Here is a 13,703-nt window from a genome sequence, read left to right as displayed (position 1 = left end):
GTTGCAGGTTGTATGTCTTACTCAGTCATCTCACGGTAATGATACGTTGTTCGATTTAGCGGTGGAACGAAACGGTAACTATTTGTGCGTAAGAAAAGGCCTTTTCTTGGTGTTGTTGCCTGATTGATAGTCAATCAGAAGCCCATTCAGTTTTGGTCAAAGCCGCGACAGGCGAGAACTAGTTCAAACATGGCTAAAATTTCTGTCCAGTCATCGACGAACGTGGCGCGGCGCACGTGACACAACCATCGTCCTCCTTCAAGAGGCCCTCGAGGAAGCTGCCAGACTAATGATCGCGATCGGTTTGACTTGTCTCATCGACCGCATGCACCCAAAGAAGAGATTTCGAAAAATGCGCTGAAAAGTGTACTGTAGCATGGCTTATATGTAATCTTTTGCCGATAATTCCACCTCCAAGGAAGATCATTATTGGAGTGGAGTCTGATTTGTGGGTGTTGGCGTAGAAAGTGATTTGGCTGAAAATTTGTGAGAATTTGCAATTTGAAAGTCACCCGAACAAATTCTATCATGCATTATTTACACGACGTGATTGGTTGACAAAGTTTGTATAAAGAAGAGGTTTAATTCCACTTATTAACGAAGAACTTACTAGTTATGCGATTTTCAAGCAAATTAGAAAACCATGAATTCTTTATAGCTGTTTCCAAAAATTTAGAATTGCTCGCGGTTTGCCATCGTATGAAAAGTTTGGAAATGTTGCACAGAGAACACCAAAAACGTTTTCTTGTTTTGGGATCTATAAAAAGAAAAAATTGGCACCTCTGAAAATTTCATGTTATTGAGAAGAGCTGCTACTCAGCAAACATAAAATCGCATAAAAAATACAGCATCGGCCTGGATTTCGGGTAGAAATGTTCCGCCGCCGCGCTCAATGGGAAGAACTTTTATTTCCAGCAGATTCTATAGTAGTTTTGTATCGCTGAACTAATCGACTGTAGACACTCTTCTGACATTTTATATTTTTTTCTTTTTAAAATATAATCTGTCATTTTAGCAATTTTTTTTTCTGCTATAATCTAACACCTGGTTGTTATGATAATATAAGGCGGCATTCATAAATTACGAAACGCAAAAGTATGCACTTTTTCGACCCCCTCCGCCGACGTATGTATGTCACAAATCGTAACGCTTCGACGTACCCCTCTATGAAAATTACGTAACGCTGATTTATTCTCTCTCTCCCCCCCCCCCCCTCCTTCTCATGTTTTTAAATACTGATTATCGAAGGTCAAGAAAGCTTTTAACTTAAATTTTCTAACGTTTTCCATAACGGGATCAATATACATATATCCAAATCGCTTCTAAGTATTCATTGATGACCCTCTGATAAAATCAATTGATTGTCTTATCACAAGAAGCTCTTTGCTTGTTAACTGATGATCTACTTCGTTAACTTATTTTGTTAAAAAATCATAATTTGTTTAGGGCTTGTGATATAGCTCAGCTGGCAAATCTGTTGTCTCCTGAGCCGATGTCCGCGAGTTCGAGCCCAAGAGTAAACATCGAACACAGTTGTACCGGATAGTTTTTCAATAACGATCCGCCAACTGCAACGTTGATAAAGTCGCGAATGCCATAAAGATGGTAAAACGACTGTAATCGAAACAAAAAAAAATTGTTATGCAAAATATACTACACTTAGTAATATTCGTCGAAATAATGAAAATTGCATTTTTTAAATCAATTGAGAAAAAATAGTAAAATTTCCGTGTTAAGGTTGAATTGAGTTCTTGGGGGTAAATTTACCTAATATTCGGTTTTCCAACGATTATTTCAAGCATATTCAAATTCAATACACATACTGAGGAATCTATCTCAGAATCTTTCAAGGGGAAAGGGGTTACAAACCAGCTTCAATCATGTTGAAGCTTACAATTTTTAAACTGAATTTTGTTTGCATCTGATTCTGCAAAAGTTGCATGACATAAAAATAGCTGCAATTAAACTGAAATTTTAAGGAAAAATCGTTACGTAACGATGAACACACCTACCTCCCCCCCCTTCCTTATGTCACAATTCGTAACGATCGAGCTTACTCCCTCCCCCCTAGGAGCGTTACGTAATTTATGGAGCCCGCTAAATCATATTTCATGTTAGAAAAAATCCTAATTTCGAATTATTTTATGCATAGCACGACAAAATCTGTCAATCATGGCTGATCATCGTATATCGGTCGTTTCACGGATTTTTTGCGAATTGTCGTACACAAAGGTCAAGTTCATATGTACATAAATACGTGTCTCTGTTCTTGTCGTAATGGAATCATGCAATGCATTTAAATACGATAAAGAATATGCATGTGCCGCACATTGTAGGTGCAGATATACGAAAACGAGTTTAAATAACATTCTATACGATATATTCTGTAAATAAAATACGACTTTTGGTTGTCTGTATAGTCGTCGAGGCATGCTATAAAACTTGTAACGGAGCCCTACTTCCAACCTATCCCCTAACTGGAAGGAGGTGATATTGAACAAACAGTCCGTGTATTCAAATTCAAATTCTGTTCCATTTGCTCTATTGTATGATTGTTTCCATGTCATGTTTGATTCCTTTTGTTAGATAAATTCTTGGTTTATGTAAAACAATCGTATGGGAGCTCCAGTCATCCCTAACTTTATCCCCAATTGAAGGAGAAAGGAGTCTCAAATAAGCAAATAACCATTTAACGAATCCAAATGCCCTCCCATGCCAACGTTGTTTCCATTTGCTCGATTAGTTTTCGAGTGATGCGGGAAATTATAAAGGATCCCCCCTTTTTCCTTCCTATCATCCCACTGGAAGAAGGCAGTAGTACCAAGTATTCATAGAAACATTCCTTGGGCTCAAATATCCTCCCAAGCCAAATTTGGTTCCAATTGCTGGGTAAGTTACCGAGTGATGTAATTGTATGGGAGTACCCGCAGGAGGTAGGACTCTTTACATTTTTCCACAGGAAGAACTGATTCCAAAATTTGATTCCATTTGCTTCATAAGTTTTCCAGTAATGCTAAAAATTGTAAAGGAGCTCTGTTCATTCCGCAGAGCGGCCTGAAGAAGGAACGTAACCCGAAGAAGGAACGCGACCAGAAGAAGGAGAGCGGGGAGAAAAACCAGCGACCAATCAGCGAGCAGCGCGCGATTGACCGAGGTTATAAAAACCGCGGACCCGTTTAGCGCGCGAGTTCAGTTTGTCTTTTACCGTGAATACGATAACATCGAGAGAGAATCTGAAGGAGAGCAAAAACCGAAGGAGAGAGAAACCGAAGGAGAGCACAGCAGCAACCATCATCGCGCTCGGATGGATTCGGTTGCATGGCGCATAGAAACGTAGTGTAAAGTGTTAAGAGAGAAAATAAACATTATGGAAAGCTAAAAATCAGCCTCGGCATGCCAGGCAGCTTGTCATTTGACCTGCCTCCGCTGTTTTGACAACCACAGGGGGTTGCCAAGTTCAGGCCCAATCCCACAGGGGGAGCGGGCAGGCAGCGGTCGTTAGCAAAGGCCGCAAATACAGTCCACCCCCAACAAGCTCCCTCCCCACTTTCTATCTCCTTACTGGAAGGAAGGAGGGGTACCAAATATTTATTGAACTATTTTTTGTACCCAAATACCCTTCCAAATCAAATTTGATTTCAGTTACTCGAATAAAGCGTTTGAAACAGACACGTTCGAAATTGCTGCGGAAGTTTTGTAATTCCAGGTGCCCACTTACAAAAATCAAACTAAATGATGCTACAAAACGATATAAGATATACAATCGACTTTGCTATTGCCTTTATGTAAATCGCACTCAGAGTAAACTTCGGCTTAATCCAAAACAGTTCTGGAAATTTGTGAACTCCAAACGGAAAGAATCCGGTCTTCTTGCGATACTCCAATTAAATAGTAGATTTGCTACGTCACCTGCTGAAAAATGCAACCTTTTCGCAACGCACTTCTCCAGTATCTTTTCAGTTGAATCGCCAACTGCCGATCAATTAAACGCTGCCGTCACGCGATTACCCATTGATGTTCTGGATCTGGACGTTTTTGCTATTAGTGAGGAAATGGTCTCAGAGGATATCATTAATTTGAAGTATTTCACTTCATTCGGACAAGATGGAATACCAGCGTGCGTATTGCAAAAATGTCGCAATTCACTGATAAAACCTCTTACCCACATCTTTAATCAGTCCCTAGTACAACAGAAATTCCCTTCCATCTGGAAAAAATCGCATATGAGTCCAGTCCACAAAAAAGGCGACAAACAAGATGTTCTTAATTACAGAGGTGTCACATCGCTAGCTCAAAGGTTTTGGAGAGGATCGTCAACGATGTTATGTTCTCAGCTTGTCGGAACTGGATATCTGAGAATCAGCATGGATTTTTTCCTAAACGATCGGCAACTTCCAATCTAACAGTTTTTACATCCTTCTGTATATCGAAAATGGATGGCGGCAAACAAATCGATGCTATTTACACAGATATATCAGCTGCATTCGATTCAGTGAACCATGAAATCCTCCTGAAAAAATTGCAACGCTTAGGATTTTCCGAAAGACTGTGTGCATGGATAAAAAGTTGCCTAACGAATCGCCGATTAGCTGTTAAAATTGGTTCTGCTGAATCCTTTGATTTCATTCCAAACCCTGGCGTACCACAAGGCAGCAATCTGGGTCCATTATTGTTTACGCTGTTCTGTAATGATATAAATTTGCTACTCATGGGATGTGGCGTTCTCCAGTATGCGAACGATCTAAAAATATATTTAGTTATAAACAGTCTAGCTCATTGTTACGCGTTACAACGCTTCCTGGACATAGCTGATGTGCCTGTAATTTATTGGTTTTGAGCGTTTCGAAGTGCTGTGTTATAACATTTGGGCGCAGAAAACATCCGTTCTTGTATAATTACAATATACTGGGTGAGCAGTTGCATCGTGTGGAGGAAATAAAGGAACTTGGCATCTTATTGGACAGTCGTATGACTTTTAAACGTCATTACTTGAAAAGGCAAACCGTATGCTGGGTTTCATCATACTTTTGAGTAAAGAATTCATCGATCCGATCTGCTTGCGAGCTCTGTATTGCTGCCTGGTTCGATCAATACTGGAATCGGCGAACCTGGTATGGTGGCCTTTCGAAGCTGCTTGAATTACGCGTTTTGAGGCAATTCAACGACGATTTGTGCGTTATGCTCTTCGTGAGCTACCCTGGGAGAATCCTTTAAACCTGCCACCTTATGCTCATCGTTGTGCCCTGCTTGGTCTCCAGACGCTATCGAATCGTCATTCCATCGGCCAATCTCTATTCGTGGCAAAGATTTTACGGAACGAAATCGATTGCGCATGGCTGCTTTCCCGATGTAACATCTATGCACCAGAACGAACTCTTCGCAATCGAAATTGGCTCTCTCTGGAATCAAGAAGCACGCGCTAAGGCAGCAACGACCCTCTACGTTCCGCAATAACATGCTTTTTACGTCATTTTACACACTTTGACTTTAATGTATCCATTTCAATTTTTGAACGTCGGATTGAATCTGATTTAAGCGTACAATTACGAAACTAAAAATGCCTATAATGTTATGTACAAGTAGTATTAAGTGGATCATTAAGACACCTATGTCAGATGATATTATTTTCAATAAACAATAAACAATAAACAATAGTTTTCAAGTTACGCAATAAAAAAGGTATGAATGCCCCCCTCTTTCCTTCCAGTATTCCACTGCACAGTGGTCCAGAAATGAAATTTAGCGGGAAACAATTATTTGCGCTCTTGCCTTAGGTTTGAGACATTTGGTGTCCAAGACAAAGTTGTACAACATTACAAGGCGCTATTTTTGAATGAAACATTTTTAGGGTGGTTCATAAAACTCCTTAGATACGAAAATTATTTTTTTACTGTAAGGAGATAGTGCTGTATTATGTTCAGCAATTATGTAGAACAACATAATTGATGAAACTTTGTAGAAGACTTTGAATGTCTATCTATTAACGTTTAGGTTTTATGATGATTTTTCGTGTACAAGTTAGGGTGGTCCTACAAAAACAAGTTTTTTTGTTATAACTTTGTTGGGTAACAACTTATCAAAATCATGTGTTCGGCAAGTATTTAGCAAATCATTATGCGCATCTTTTGTAGAAAACAGATTTCTAATATCTGCTTTTGATTCGTAGTTATCATGAATTTTGTGTTCAAAAATGGCCGTTTTGAATGAGCCATAACTTCAAATGGAGCAAACCAAAAAATTCAAACTTTAATTCGTTTGAAAGAACATGTTAAAATCTACATTATATCAAAAAACTGGAGAAGTGTTTTTGTTTAAAGCTTTTTATTTTTATTTGAACTTTACCAAAATTGTCATTTTTCATTTAACAAAATATATCATTTTTGCTCTGCGACATGGAATTCTTCTTTGCTTTCGCACCCTTAGTCAATAATTCTAAATTTTTTACCACTACAAAAGCAGAGTTTCCTATTCATAACCTTTTGTAAAAATTTTGAAAGACTAACATAGCCAGAGGGGCACAAATGAAAAAAATGAGAATTCTTGATTATTAATGTATAGAACCATAAACTGAAAACAATGAATTACTAACTACCCAACAAGAAAGTCTTGAATTGTATTTTCTTAGAAGGAGTTATTATTCACTTATGTCCTTTTGACTGTGAAAGCCAGTTTTGGTTTCTCCGGTGATCATTTTGATCAAACCCAAGTAAACCACACAGTTTTCAGTTCAAGAGTTTCGATTATTCGTGATGAACGTTCAAAGGAAAGTTATAGCCATTCACTGGCTGAAGGGGTCTAGTGAAAAAGATGTGATTGAAGTTCTGTTAAAAATGGATCCGAAGCTTTCGAGATTAACATTGAAGAATAAATTAATTATTTAAATTAATTTGGTGGATCATACAGTGGAAAGGTTGTTGAAATATTTACAATATGATTCTACATTTCCGGAAAAAATGCTTCAAATGATTTTCAAATGGGGAGCATATGGTAGCTCAAACCACAGCAGGTATAAATTTATTTTGAACGAACCTTTATCTTTTAATGTTCAAATTATTTCAATATAGTTTTAATCAATCATTCATTGACGAAGATGATGAAGGAGACATGCGTGAATACAGCGATTCACACATTTTCGCGGTTTCTCTTGCTCCGTTACGTCTCGTAGATAAATGTAATGGGATACAAAACGTTATCTGGAGTAACGATTGCCCATCTTCAGTGAGTTTGTACAGACCTATTAGGCTCATTTTTGCTAAGGAAAGTGCAGATCTAACAAGATTCGTTGGAAATGTTCATGAAGATCGCAGATCGTCTTTGTATGGACAAACCCACTTGGAGAGTCAGGAAAACCAATATATAAGTGAATGAACGGCGTCAAAGTCTTCGGAACATACTAAAAGAACAACTGAACTTATGTATTGATGAGGCTAGGATCACCGGTGGGAATTCCAATACAGGAAATATTGCCAGGAAATTCTTCGAGAAACGGATTGAAGTTGCACAAATTACGGGACTGAATGTTCAGCTTTTGGAAAAGTTTTACGTGATTTTAACTATTATCAACAGTAGCTCGTTTGAAGGGTCTGCTGAAGAAACTCGGGTGCTTTATAACAATTTACATAGCTGGTATCCCGTTTTTCCAACCGTACACAAATTGTTAGTGCATGGAGCAGCAGTCATAAAACATCATATTTTACCCATAGGCATGTATTCGGAAGAAGCTGGTGAAACAAGAAACAGATGTTTACGAAGATTTCAAGGAAACCACTCCAGAAAGTTCGATCGTGTGGTTAGTCTGGAGGATGTTTTTAAAAGACTCCTCCTGACATCAGATCCGTACTTCTCCCTATCCAATAGAAAATGTATGAAATATTCAAAAATCAGCCTTCCTGAACACAGCCGTTATTTGATCTGTGACCCCTAACGCGTTTTTTATTAGTTTCATTATTGCTAGAACATAAGTGTTTTTTTTTTGTTTTCTATGAATTTTTTATTGATTTCTCAAATAAATTTTTTTTTCCGTTTTTCCGTTTCTGTTAAATATAATGATGATATAAATGTTACGATGTGTACGGTTATTCCTCACGCAGCCAAAAGTAGTCAAAAATCATAAAGAAAGGTTATATGAAAAATGGCAATTTTGGTCAAGTTCGAATGTAAATAAAAAACTTTAAACAAAAAACACTTCTCCAGTTTTTTGATATAATGTAGATTTTAACATGTTCTTTCAAACGAATTAAAGTTTGAATTTTTTGGTTTGCTCCATTTGAAGTTATGGCTCATTCAAAACGGCCATTTTTGAACACAAAATTCATGATAACTACGAATCAAAAGCAGATATTAGAAATCTGTTTTCTACAAAAGATGCGCATAATGATTTGCTAAATACTTGCCGAACACATGATTTTGATAAGTTGTTACCCAACAAAGTTATAACAAAAAAACTTGTTTTTGTAGGACCACCCTAACTTGTACACGAAAAATCATCATAAAACCTAAACGTTAATAGATAGACATTCAAAGTCTTCTACAAAATTTCATCAATTATGTTGTTCTACATAATTGCTGAACATAACACAGCACTATCTCCTTACAGTAAAAAAATAATTTTCGTATCTAAGGAGTTTTATGAACCACCCTAAAAATGTTTCATTCAAAAATAGCGCCTTGTGATGTTGTACAACTTTGTCTTGGACACCAAATGTCTCAAACCTAAGGCAAGAGCGCAAATAATTGTTTCCCGCTAAATTTCATTTCTGGACCACTGTGCACTGGAAAAAAGGAGGGGTTTGAAATAATCATAAAATCATTTTTCGTATTCCATTACCCTCCCATGCCAAATTTGGTTCCATTAACTTGATTAGTTCTCCATTTATGAAAAAAGTTGTAAGGTAGGCTCTAAGAAACGTCTAAGACTCAGAGTGATATGAGATTGAATTCCTCCGAAGGCAAGCCAATATGCTGAAATATTCATAAACACTTATTTTAAAATATCTTTTGGGATCTCATCATTTATTAAACTGAAAATTTCACTTGAAAAAAATCTCCGTGATTCTATCCTGGGAAAATAGATTCCTCTTAAACCGAATGATCCACAACATGCTTAGTGATGTGAAATAAATTCCATAAAGTTTTTTTTCTTTGTTTAGTTTCAACTATTTTAAATTCAATTGAAATAAAAAGAGGCAAATGCTCCAGAAACGCTAAGCTGTTGGAATGACGTTGATAAAAACGCATCGTCCGCGCTCTGGCACGAAACGTGTCATGCGTAGACGGATTGGACGTTATACAATTGGCAGCTGAAAATGAATTGATTTATTAATTTGTGGTCGTTTGTAGCAGTCCAGTGCAGTGGTGTGGCGAACACAATGATCGGCCAACTGCTAATGACCTGGCTAGACTTGGCCTGCAACTCGGCAGCTCTTCATTTTTAGGCCTGTAATTTTCAGGCTCGCTCAAGTGCTTAATCTTAGACCATCAGCATAGCCCCTCCTCGGCTTAGCCAAACATTGAAAAAGTAACTTGAAGCAAAGCGTCAAACTTGTGGTCATTGAGGTGAGATAAGATGGGCATTATTTGGGTTATGCCTCGCGATATCGGTGCTCAGTAGGTGACTTTGAGACATTGTGACTAGATTTTGGATTTCAGGTGCAAATCTTGACATTGACTTTCCTAAGCGTGTTTCAGTGCCCATTTGATTAATTTATAGATCATCAAATCCTAATCCAATCTTTGAAAAATAATCAGTTCAAAATTCAGGATTCTTCCAAACGTAAACTGTCATGTCAACATAACTAGTTTTCAACATTAAACAACAATAACAGTATCTTTAAATATCTTACGTCTAATGTTGGATGTGCCCATACAATCGGCAGACTGCCTAATGTCATGCAAATTTTTAAACGCTTCATGGATCGGATTTCAAACCTTTAATCTTCAGACGCGGGCTACCCCCTCGAGGAAGGCATAGAGTTGAGGCACACGACCATGTGCATCATTTCGCCACCCAGGCTAATGTTTGCTAAATGACGATGAAGGTATTGCAGATTAATCAAACGATACTATTGCTGGCTGGTGGTAACTGGTTGGTGATGCATTAGGGGGTTTTACTTTAAAAGTACAAAAACACTTGTGGATCATATCACAAAACTTGGACTCACCTGTGAAGATTAGAAAGGGGATGCTCTGTCTTCTGGATGCATTGATATTGTTTTTGTTTTTGTCATTTTAACCTTTCACATTGATTTGATAATTTAGATATTCTGTAAAAAACTTTATAATGTTTCAACGTGAGTGACAAGCATTTACTAATGAGCCGATTTCGTATACCATTTTTTTCAATTGTTGCTGATGGTACATATTCATAATCTTGCGCTTTGAATACTTTTTATAATACAGTCATTGTATCTACTTGATGTAATCTAGGCATTATTTCGAACACAAACACATCCTACAGGATCTCAATGAAACTTGATGTTTCCTCGAAGAGATTCCTCTAAGCGTTCATCTTTCGAGGATATGATGGCTTGCATCTTACAAATGCTAAAACCACAAACCCACAGATAGTATGTATGCCGTGACCGGGATTCGATCTCATACCCGCTGGCTTAGAAGACTTGAAGGCTATCCTCTACGCCACGGGCTCGCCTTATTAAGAAATACTGGGCAATCATGAAGAGGAGACTCAAGGCAAAGGGAAAGGTTGTCAAAGACATCAATCAGATGAAGACCTGGTGGTATAAGATAGCTAAAAAGATGGATGAAGAAGATGTACGCCGTCTAATGAGCCATGTTACATGAAAAATTCGAAAACTTCATCGAAACCGTGACGTAACCGTAACATGATCGATGTCGTGGTAACCATCCCCACAAACACAAACATTGCACACTGGTACAGAACATCAATCTAGCGGAACTAAATTAATAACGCTCAGGGATGAAAAGATAGACATTTGATGTCTTCGACAACATTGCATAGTTTTACAAGGCGCATAATTTGAAATAAAATATAGAGCCAAGGGGTCCACCAATAGCAAGATATAAAAGCTAACTTTTTTGTTAAGCATTTTAGAGCTTTGGTTTTTTCTACAAAATTGTTTATCTTTTAAGGGGATTTTTTTTTATTATCTGACGGGTTTGCGCCGGGGGTCTTCAGATTTTCCCCAAAATTGAAAATTTGGTTCATTTTTGCGACTTAAAAACACATGTATTTTTACAGATTTCTAACATTTTTATTTTTTGAGTTAGCTTCGGTTAGATTTTTTTGTAAATAAAAAATAACCATTTTTCAAAGCTACATACCTCTGTTGTTTCTCAACGGAAATTGTAAAATAGCACATCAAAATGCATTGAAATTTTATCAGCTTTCCAAATAGAATAGTTGAAAAAAATTAAATAATGACCTTCAACATGAAAAGTTGTAAATAAACTTTAAATGGCATCTAAAAATACCGTCTGCACCACCGAATATTTTGCAAAAAATACCATTATATAGCTCGATTCATGATGCAACTTTCATCTGAAGACACCAAAGTGGGCCACTAACACCTTGAAGAGTTATGAAAGAAATAATGACAATAAATCTCTTTTTTGCATCGAAAACAAACAATGGTCGAACAACTGCACTCACATATGGAGATAGCAAGCACTTCTAACAACATGGAAACAAAAGAACTTATCAAAGCTGGTAAAAAACACTATTTTTTCGTCCTTTTCAGACTGCCCCTACTCGCATAACAGTCCCATATGAATTTTCCTCATTTTAGGTCAACATAAGGCTTCAACATAAAAGACTAAAAAAAGAGGTTTTGTTCTAGAAATTTCGAAAAAAAATATATCAATTCGTGGCTGTCCTATATGAAATATACCTGAATAACAGTCCCATATGTGAAATACCACGGATTTGGTTACTTTTCAAAGTTTCTTTCGGCGAAATAGTCTTTGGTTTATTGCTTTGGAACATTTAAACATTTTTTTAACTCACTTGATGTCGAATGATGCACACAAGTTTTCGAAGGCAGGTCTGACTTCCTGGGCGAAAAACTATCGGATGCAATTAAAAATCGTAAAAAGATTCAACTTACAATGTGGAATTCATGATATTTTTTTGCAAAAGTATGTTTCTTTTTCTGACAATTGCATTTAGAAGTTCAAAAATGATCAAATTTAAGTCTTAGAAAGTAGCTTGGTGAGAAAAATATATTTTGTATGGGACTGTTATGCTAGTAGATTCGAAAAAGGTTTCAAATATGGTCGATTAACAGTCCCATAATGAATAAAAATGGTGCTCTCGACCTTACCAATAAACCAATTTAGAAAATTTCAGGTCTAACGATTTATTATGACAACCTAGAAACGATTTTCGTTTATGCTGAAAGTGGTGGTGACAATTTAAAAATATATTCCAAAACAGAAAAAGCTGATTGTCTCCCTTGCTTATTTTTGTATATGGGAGTGTTATGAAAGAAGGGGCGGTAGATTGTTGCAGCTTAACTGACTTCATGTTATATCCAAAAATCTAATAACGTATTCGTTTATACCCAGTTTTGCACCAGGTCACAACAAGTTATACACATTTTACTGTCATTTTTAGAAGTTTATGCGCTAAGTTTTGCATCCGTAATTCCCCAGATTTGATTTAAAATGGACGGTGGAACACTGAAGATTCGTGTGTGAGCGATCGAGGTAGCAAAACACTGACGACGAATTATGTTCGTTCTAGTATGGTAAACCTCAAAACTGGGCAAATGTAGAAAACGAAAACGGTAAAAGTATCATATTTTCATCATTTTACAGCCTGGGCTGGCCATACTGAGCTCTTTGATTATTTCTACAACATTTGTGCCACTTTCTCATACTTTTTTGATCAATGGGAAAGGATTTTGGTGTCCAGTGCTTGGCTCCCGATAGAAAAACTATGTAAAGCACGTCTATATTTCATTTTTTTTAATCACATTTTTGTGCTCCCAAACACAGGGACTGAACCTTCTACTATTGGCATTGATTATGCTTCACAATGATCTTTGATCGAAAAATTAATAAGTTATATAGTATATGACCAGTTTGTAAAAGCAACATTCCCATTATTAGTTATATCACATAAACAATACGATACTCAGAATTTTGGTTAAGATTTAAAGTCAGTTTTGCTGCAAACACTCTATAATGTACGAAAAAGTAGTGTTTTTTACCAGCTTTGGTAAGTTCTTTTGTTTCCATGTTGTTAGAAGGGCTTGCTATCTTCATATGTGAAAGCAGTTGATCGACCATTGTTTGTTTTCGATGCAAAAAAGAGATTTATTGTCATTATTTCTTTCATAACTCTTCAAGGTGTTAATGGCCCACTTTGGTGTCTTCAGATGAAAGTTGCATCATAAATCGAGCTATTCAATGGTATTTTTTGCAAAATATTCGGTGGTGCAGACGGTACTTTTAGACGCCATTTAAAGTTTATTTACAACTTTTCATGTTGAAGGTCATTATTTAATTTTTTTCAACTATTCTATTTGGAAAGCTGATAAAATTTCAATGCATTTTGATGTGCTATTTTACAATTTCCGTTGAGAAACAACAGAGGTATGTAGCTTTGAAAAATGGTTATTTTTTATTTACAAAAAAATCTAACCGAAGCTAACTCAAAAAATAAAAATGTTAGAAATCTGTAAAAATACATGTGTTTTTAAGTCGCAAAAATGAACCAAATT

General features: G+C 36.7%; 1 protein-coding gene across 1 annotated transcript in view; it reads right to left on the bottom strand.

The window, feature by feature from the left end:
* The window catches only part of LOC129755915 (glucose dehydrogenase [FAD, quinone]), a 76,849-nt gene that overhangs the window by 13,191 nt on the left and 49,955 nt on the right, over positions 1-13,703 (bottom strand). The window lies entirely within an intron of this gene.

The sequence above is a fragment of the Uranotaenia lowii genome, chromosome 3 (assembly GCF_029784155.1).
Source record: "Uranotaenia lowii strain MFRU-FL chromosome 3, ASM2978415v1, whole genome shotgun sequence".
Lineage (NCBI taxonomy): Eukaryota > Metazoa > Arthropoda > Insecta > Diptera > Culicidae > Uranotaenia > Uranotaenia lowii.
This window is presented reverse-complemented; position numbering and strand designations above follow the sequence as displayed.